Consider the following 8,402-nt stretch of genomic DNA (forward strand, 5'->3'; position numbering starts at 1 on the left):
CAACCAATTCATAGAAACCTGAATATTCCTGGATTTTGAACATTAAAGGAAATATCACTGTTCACTTTGGAGAGAAGCTATACACATGTTCTACGTTTGGACAAGGATTCAGCCGATCAGAACATAAATGTACTGTTGACTCAGAGAAACCTGTGATATGAAGGAAGCATTGGATGGAGTGTCGTATCCAGGACCAAAATTTGAATGAGTGTGAAAATATTACATTGGTTGGAGTACTCCTGATCAAAAAAAGAGGATGATTGTGCTTATTGGAGTCCAATCATCTCAGCCCTAGGGCATCTGTGCAAGAATTCCTCAGGGTGGTGTCTTCAGCATCTCACGCCTTCAGCTGCATTATCAACGAGCTTGCCTTTTTCAGATGGTCAGAAATGGAGATATTCCCTGATGATTGTACAATATTCCAGGCTATTCAGTTTGCCTCAATCACTGAAATTGTCTATATCCATGTCGAGCAAGACTTTGACAAGATCGAGTCTTGGAATGATTACAGGCAATTGCCAGGCAACGGTCATCTGCAACAGGAATGAATCTAAGGAACTTGCAATGACAATCAAGGGAATTTTCATCATTGCGTCCTGCACGATCAACATTTTGGAGTTTTCTTTGGCCACATACTGAACGTAACCAGTCATATAAACTTTGTGACTACAATAGGTCAGAGGCTAGGAAATTTACAATGACTTCACAGTCCGCCCACCATCGACAAGGCATGTGTCAGCAATGTGATGGAATACTCCCCACTTGCCTGGATTAGTGCAGCTTCAAAAATACTAAGCAACTCAAATTCATCCTGCACAAAGCAGACCATAATCTTTGTCCATGAATCAAATTATTCAATAAGGGAATTAGTCTATTAGCTGCAAAGGAACAATGTACAGGTTTAGAGGCAGAGGCAGGAGAATGGTATTGGGTGAGATATTCTCTTTCTGAAGGCTAGTGCAGATAGTATGGTCAAATGGTTTCCTTGTGTGCTGCATCAATTATGTGAATCAAACTCCAATGACAACCTTCAACATTCTCTCCCTTCAACATTGGTGGAAAGTAGCAATAGTTTTGACCAAGACCAATATGCACTGAAGTAACTTCTCTAGGATCATTCAACACCACTTCCCGAAACCAAACTGCACTCAGTTGGTTTGGTTGTAGAGAGAACCGAATTCCCTGTGTCCTCCATCACTCCTCCCTTGGGAAGCAGTTACCTCAATGTCCCCACTCTGCTGCAGACCTTTTCCTTTTCCAAAAATATACTTTATTCTTAAAAAAAAGTCTTGTGTGTATGTATGTGTGTGCATATGTATATACACAGCAGCACATCAACCAAACATACATTACCCAACAAACGGAGACTAAAACTTTCACTAAACTAGTGACTGTGTGATATACAGCCCATTCAAATGATGCAACTTCAATTTATGTGAAGGTTGAGCCAGAAACTGATCTAATTTTCAGACTGCATTCACTTTTTATAAAGACTCAGACTTTAGTCAGGCTCTGAATTTGACAAATTTCCAACATTCATGTTGCATCTTCATACCTGATAATACATTTGATAAAATAGCGTGAAAAATTGGAATGTGAGTTTTTAGTAATTATGATTGTTGGATACCAATCATATTATTCACATTCTTTTTACTTTCTCTGTGAATTCTGAATTACAACTAACTTTACAAAAGCCATTTGAATTCCAAGGTGCCATACTGAAATTAACCAGAAACTCAAACTTTGAATCATGTTGATGTTTGGCACGAGGCTGTGGTGTGATATCACAAAATGGGACTCACTTGAATTTGTGTGGCATCAGGGAACACTAGTAAAACTGAAATGAATGATAATACAGGATTAAACTAACAAGTGGCTGGTCCATACTGGACATTAAAGATGAGGTTCGTAATTTTGAAGACCAATTGCCTGAGATAATTGCTTCAGATGAACCTAAGGGCAGTATAGTGAGGAAGGTGTTTGCTGCACTTGCTTCTATTTGTCATTGCCTTGAGTAGAAGACTTGGGAGGTCATGTTGTTGCTTCACAGCACATTGGTTAGTCCACTTTTGGAATACAGTGTGCACTTTTGTTCTCCCTGCTACAGGCAGGATATTGAAAGGGTTGAGAAAAAAAAAATTGCAATGATGTTGCCAGAGTGGCTAGGTTTAAGCTATAGGGAGAGGCTAAATAGCCTGGTTGGTGGGGTATGTTTGTCAGAGAGGCATCAAAGACTGAGGGGTGACCTTATCGAGGTCTATAAAATCATGAGGCGTATGGATACGGTAAATAAACAAGGTCTTTTCCATGGGGTGAGGGAGTACAAAACAAGAGTGTATACGCTAAAGGTGATGGGGAAAGAAATAAAAGGTACATATGGGGCAATTTTTCATGCAGAAGGTCTGAGCGTATGAAATGAGATAGCATGGGACATGGTAGAAGCTGAGGCAAGTACATTCAAAGGCATCGGGATGGGTACATAAGGAGTAAGGGTTTTGTTGTGGGCCAAATGGGGGTAGTTTAATTTAGGATATCTGATTGGCATGGATGGGCTGATTGAAGGGTGTGTGTCCATGCAGCACAACTCTATGTCTGCATCCAAACAAACCAAAGGCATTATTTACTTCACCCAACCTGTATTTACATGCATTCCAGGCACCAGGAGGGTCCACTACCTGAATGGACACCCATTTAACTTTAGCAGGTAGCCCTGTACAGTGGCTGTTGCCCACTGCACCTTGGCAGCAGTTCCCCCCAAGCTTTATTGAGTCCTCATCATGAAGTCCTAGACTTTGAATGTGCCAGTCTACAACGTTGTGTGGAGGTCAACACCCTCTTCTGGAACACCAGTAAGTACCAATCAGACCAAGACCTCTTTGCCAGAAATCAGTGACAATTTGTAAGGGCATGATACAGTACCTGTTATTAACACAAAAATAGAATTTGCTGGAAAACCTCAGCAGGTCTGACAACATCTGTAGAGAGAAATCATGCCTAAAGTTTCGGTTTGACTGACTTGTCCTCCGAACAGTATCCATCACATTGTTTCAGGCAGCAGACACCTCCTGTACAGCTGTGGCGTCTGTTGCAGTTTCTCTAAACTCCTCCGGCCTTAAGACCCAATGAGTTCCTGGCACCCCTCCAGGCACACTTGCTACAAACATTTTCCGAAACCCTATTCTAACACAACATTCACCATTTTCAGCTGTGGAGACTACAAGCTCTGGAATTCCCTCCTTAAATCTCTTAAAACTTCTTTAAGATAGACAATGTAAAATAAACCTTTTTATTCAATGCTTGAAACATTTTAGTTTGATAAATATCTGAAACTTTCCATAATAATGCAAATCGTTGCTGTTATTGGCTTACACTGAGAGGAACAGGATTATCACTCAAAGGCTTTACATTCTCGGACCATCATGGCCACAATCATTTTCAAACTGGAAACTTAATCTTGACAGCCCGTTTTCAGCATTCCCGTTGTTCTAACTGACTGCAGTGTTCCGAGTCTAGGAGCTGTGAACCATGGACGAGAGCAGCTGAGACACATTTCTTCCCGAACTCACAATGAACCATCACTCCTGAACAGAGATAATGGGAACTGCAGATGCTGGAGAATCCAAGATAACAAAGTGTGAAGCTGGATGAACACAGCAGCATCTTAGGAGCACAAAAGCTGACGTTTTGGGCCTAGACCCCTCACAGAGGGGGATGGGGAGACGGTTCTGAAATAAATAAAGAGGGGGAAGGCGGACCGAAGATGGATAGAGGAGAAGACAGGTGGAGAGGGGAAAGTGGAGGTGGGGAGGGGAGAGGTCGATCTGGAGAACAGGTCAAGGAGGCGGGATGAGGTTAGTAGATGTGAAATAGAGGTGCGGCTTGAGGTGGGAGGAGGGGATAGATGAGAGGAAGAACAGGTTAGGGAGGCGGGGACGAGCTGGGCTGGTTTTGGGATGCAGTGTGGGGAGAGGACGTGCTGGGCTGGTTTTGGGATGCAGTGGAGGAAGGGAAGATTTTGAAGCTTGTTGGGATGCAGGGTTCCCAAGCGGAATACCAAGCATCCCAAAAGCAGCCCAGCTCGTCCCCTCCCTACACTGAACCCCAAAACCAGCCCAGCCTGTCTCTGCCTCCCTAACCTGTTCTTCCTCTCACCCATCCCGTGCTCCCACCTCAAGCCACACCCCCATTTCCTACCTAGTAATCTCATCCCACCTCCTTGACCTGTCCGTCTTCCCTGGACTGACCTATCCCCTCCCCACCTGTACTCTCCTCTCCACCTATCTTCTTTTCTCTCCATCTTCAGTCCGCCTCCCTCTCGCTCCCTATTTATTCCACAACCCTCTCCCCATCCCCCTTTTCTGATGAAGGGTCTAGGCCCGAAACACCAGCTTTTGTGCTCCTGAGATGCTGTTTGGCCCGCTGCGTTCATCCAGCTCCACACTTTGTTACCCTCACTCCTGAAGCTGAGCTACAGCAGGGAAAACGGGAAACTCGAAACATTCTTCTCCCCTCCCCAAGCCCAGCGCACGTGTGATTGGCAGCGGGCTCGGCCAATAGAAAGGAAGGGGTGGGACTGGAGGACAGATCTGGTGCGGCGGGGTGGGGGCGTGCGACGACACGTGATCAATCTTAACCGAAACAACTGCGGATACTGTAAATCAGGAACAAAAACAGAAGTTACTGGAACAGCTCAACAGCTCTGGCCGCATCTGTGAAAAAAAAATCAGAGTTAACGTTTCGTGTCCGGTGACCCTTCCTCAGAACAGCAACGTTCCGGCCGGTGTTTGCACGCAGGCGCAGCGTCATTCTGACCGCCGTAAGCTGGTGATTGCCGGTTTTGTCGGAGCTGGTAAAGGAACAAAGAATAAGCTATTTGGGAAACAGTGAAGGTTAGTGTGGTCTGGGAGACTTTATCACCGCTTCTGTACAACTGTAGATCCGAATTACAGCTTCTTGGTCATGCGTTTTCAGTAAACTGAAAAGGGCTGCAGGCTTCAGGCCGCGAGAGGCCCAGGTTACCGCCAGAATATTTATTGGCCCCAAAGCCCCGCGTGTTTCGGACAGAATGGTCCCTGCTTTGCACTGAGGACCTGGGGGTTGGAAGCGTTTTCTTTCTCAATGAACTACCACAGTAAATCTGTACTCCACAACTTAAAGGGCTCTCGTATCTTTTCTGACCAGAATTGGATGCAATGATTGACTGTGACCTCACCAGATCTTTATCAAGGTTCAGCATCTTTTCCGTGAGTGTGTTCTCATTACCTCTATTATTTCTTAAAGCCAGAGTCATAGAGCCTTCAGACCCTCTAGAAACAGACCCTTCAGTCCAAGCTGAACATAATCCCAAACTGAACTAGTTCCATCTGCCTGCTCCTGACCCTTCAAACTTTTCCCATTCATGTAGCTATCCAAATGCTTTTTCAATATTGTAATTATACTTGCATCCACCACACCCTTATGAAGTTCATTCCACACACAAACCACCCTTTGTGTTTTAAAAAAAAAGCCTCGTGACTTTTTTAAATGTTTCTCCTCTCACCTTAAAAATATGTCCCCTAGTTTTGAAATTCCCCACCTAAAAACAACTACCATCAACTTTATCTTTTGCTCTCATTATTTTATAAACTTCTATCAGATTGCCTTTCAACCTGCTACACTGCAATGAAGAAAGTTCCAGCCTATCTTTATAGTTGAATTGTTCCATGCCAGGCGACATCCTGGTAAGTGTTCAGAACAATGCACAGTTTGATAATATCCTTCCTATAACTGGACACAGTATTCCAGAAAAGGCCTCACCAATGTCCTGTACAACCTCAAGATAACATCCCAACTCTTTATACTCCAAGGACTGAGCAATGAAGGTAAGAATGCCAAATGCCTTTTAACCACCCTGTGGGTATATGTGATGCAATCTTTTAGAAAGAAATGTACCTGCACCCATAGGTCCCCTGTTCTCAAACACTACCTAAGGCCCTACCATTAATTGTATAAGTCCTGCCCTTGTTTGTTACACCAAAATTCAACGCCTCACATTTATTCAGATTGAATACAATATGGTTTTTTTTGAGCCCATTTGATCAAGATCCCTTTGTAATCTTAGGTAACCTTCTTCACTGTCTATTATGCCCCTATTTTGGTGTAACCCATAAACTTACGAACTGTACCTTCTATATTCTCATCCAAATCATTTATATAAAATGACAAAAGAGGATCCAGAATTGATCCTGCTGGAACCCTGCTGGTCACAGGCCCCCAGTCTGAAAAGCAACCCTCTGCCATTACTCTCTGGCTCCTGCTGTTAAGCACACACATGCACACAGACACACACCCTTTCTATTGTTCCTACATCACCTAAAACCTAGAACAGTGAGCTGCCGTTTTGTCCATCTCACAGACAAGTTTCTGTCATAGCTATGAGTTCATCAGCTTTAACTTTAAGACTCGTTGCATTGAAAAGAAAAGTTCTTCAGAGTTACTACATATTCTGATTCTCTCATCTTTCTTTTGTAATTGCTGTGCTCTCCTCACATTCAGAACGTTCCTCATCAATCCTTCTGTTTACGCTGCTACGTATAATTCCCCCACTCCCCATCTCTGTCAATATAAAGTCTCCTTTAATGGAATGAGCAAAGCTCCCTGCTGAGATCTTGATCCCTTTCCAGTTTACATTAGACCATTCTTTGTCTTTTCTACCCCGAAAGACATTCCAATTGTCCAAAAACCTGAATCCCTGAACAATTCACGAGATCTTCACCATCGATTTGTCTCCTTTAACCTTGTTCTCCCTACCTCGTTTGGCATTGGGAGTAAACAAGAAAGCACGACTCATCAAGTTTTTTCTTTAAATATTTTACCTAACTGATCAAATTCACTTTGTCGTGCTTTTAATCTTTTCCCTAAAAATGTCATTGCTATCAATGTGTACAATAATTTCTGGCCTCTCAATCTCACCTTTGACAAGAGATTTGACATGTTTCGAGACGTCCTTAATCTGAGCACAAGGCAATTAACAAACCATCCTAAATTTACACTCACTGCTATAGAATTTCCTGTTTAAGCCTCTGACAGGAGAGTCCCCTACAAAAATAATTCTATTAAATCTCCCGAAATTCTGCATAACATAAGAATCATTCCAAGTGTCGAAAAAGTGACTGGCCATTCCGTTTTCCTCAGAGAGACCACGTCCTTCAACAGTTCCAAAAGCTGAATATCTGGCAGAGGGATACCACTGGAGACATTCTTACTTATCCTAACAGTCACACATCTCTCCTAACAGTGCTGGGTCGTACAGCTGAACATATGTCGAACTCTGATGAAACTGCAGGTTCCATTAATGAAGCCCAAGATCCCACACAGTCTCCTCAATGCATTTTAGTTATGTTCTCTCTTCGATAAAGATTTGTACATAGTAACTCCCCGCTCCATGCACTTTGCGTCTGTGCCATTCAAATATATATTCCCCTTCCACGTTGTTTCCCTCAAGATGCATAAACTCACTGTGTGTTCTAAAGAAGAGATGTTTATTCAAAATATTAACTGTGGCTCCACTATTCCTGCCACTTGGAAAACAGGACAGTACAGCACCGGAAGAAGCCCTTTGGCCCACCACATCTGTTCTAATATTGATGCCACTCTGAAGTGATACAATCTGCCTGTACAGGATCTATATCCCTCTCTTCCCTGCCTGTTCATATGTCTGCCCAAGTGCCTCTTAAATGTCGTGATTGATCGTTTCTGCCTCTATCACCTCCCAAGAGAGTACATTGTGGCCGCCTATCACTTCCTGTATAAGAAACGTGCCTCATACAACTCTTTTTTTTTAAACTTTCCCCCTCTAACCTTAATCCATTTGCCCCTAGAATTTGTCATTTTCACCTGAGGAAAAAGGCTCAGTGTCCACTGTCTCCCTTTCAGGTCGCCCCTCAGCCCCTCGCTCTGTGTAATGATAACGATCCAAGTTTGTCCAAGCCAGGCAAAATCCTGGTAAACCTCTTCTGCAACCTTTCCGAAGCCTCCACCCTCTTCCTGTAATGTAGTGATCGAAACTGCACACATCACTCCAAAGGTGGCCGAATTACAACTTTCTATTCAGCCCCCTGACAGAAGAAAGCCAGCATGCCATAGTCCTCCTTTACCACTTTATGCATAGGTGTTGCCACTATCAGAGACCTATGGACTTGGACCTACAGATCCATCTGTATATCAGTGCTACTCAGGGTTCTTCCATTTATTGTTTACGCTCCCCTTGCAATTGGCCTCCCAGGATGCATCACCTCACAGTTACGTGTGCGTGTGTGTATGGTCTCAGGTCTGATCCTTGTGGGACAGCGCTAGCCCTGACCTCCAGTCAGAAAAACACACTCCACAACTGTTGACGGGTGAAATATCAAACAGGAGTCTTG

The sequence above is a fragment of the Stegostoma tigrinum genome, unplaced genomic scaffold, assembly GCF_030684315.1.
Source record: "Stegostoma tigrinum isolate sSteTig4 unplaced genomic scaffold, sSteTig4.hap1 scaffold_315, whole genome shotgun sequence".
In the NCBI taxonomy this organism is placed as follows: domain Eukaryota; kingdom Metazoa; phylum Chordata; class Chondrichthyes; order Orectolobiformes; family Stegostomatidae; genus Stegostoma; species Stegostoma tigrinum.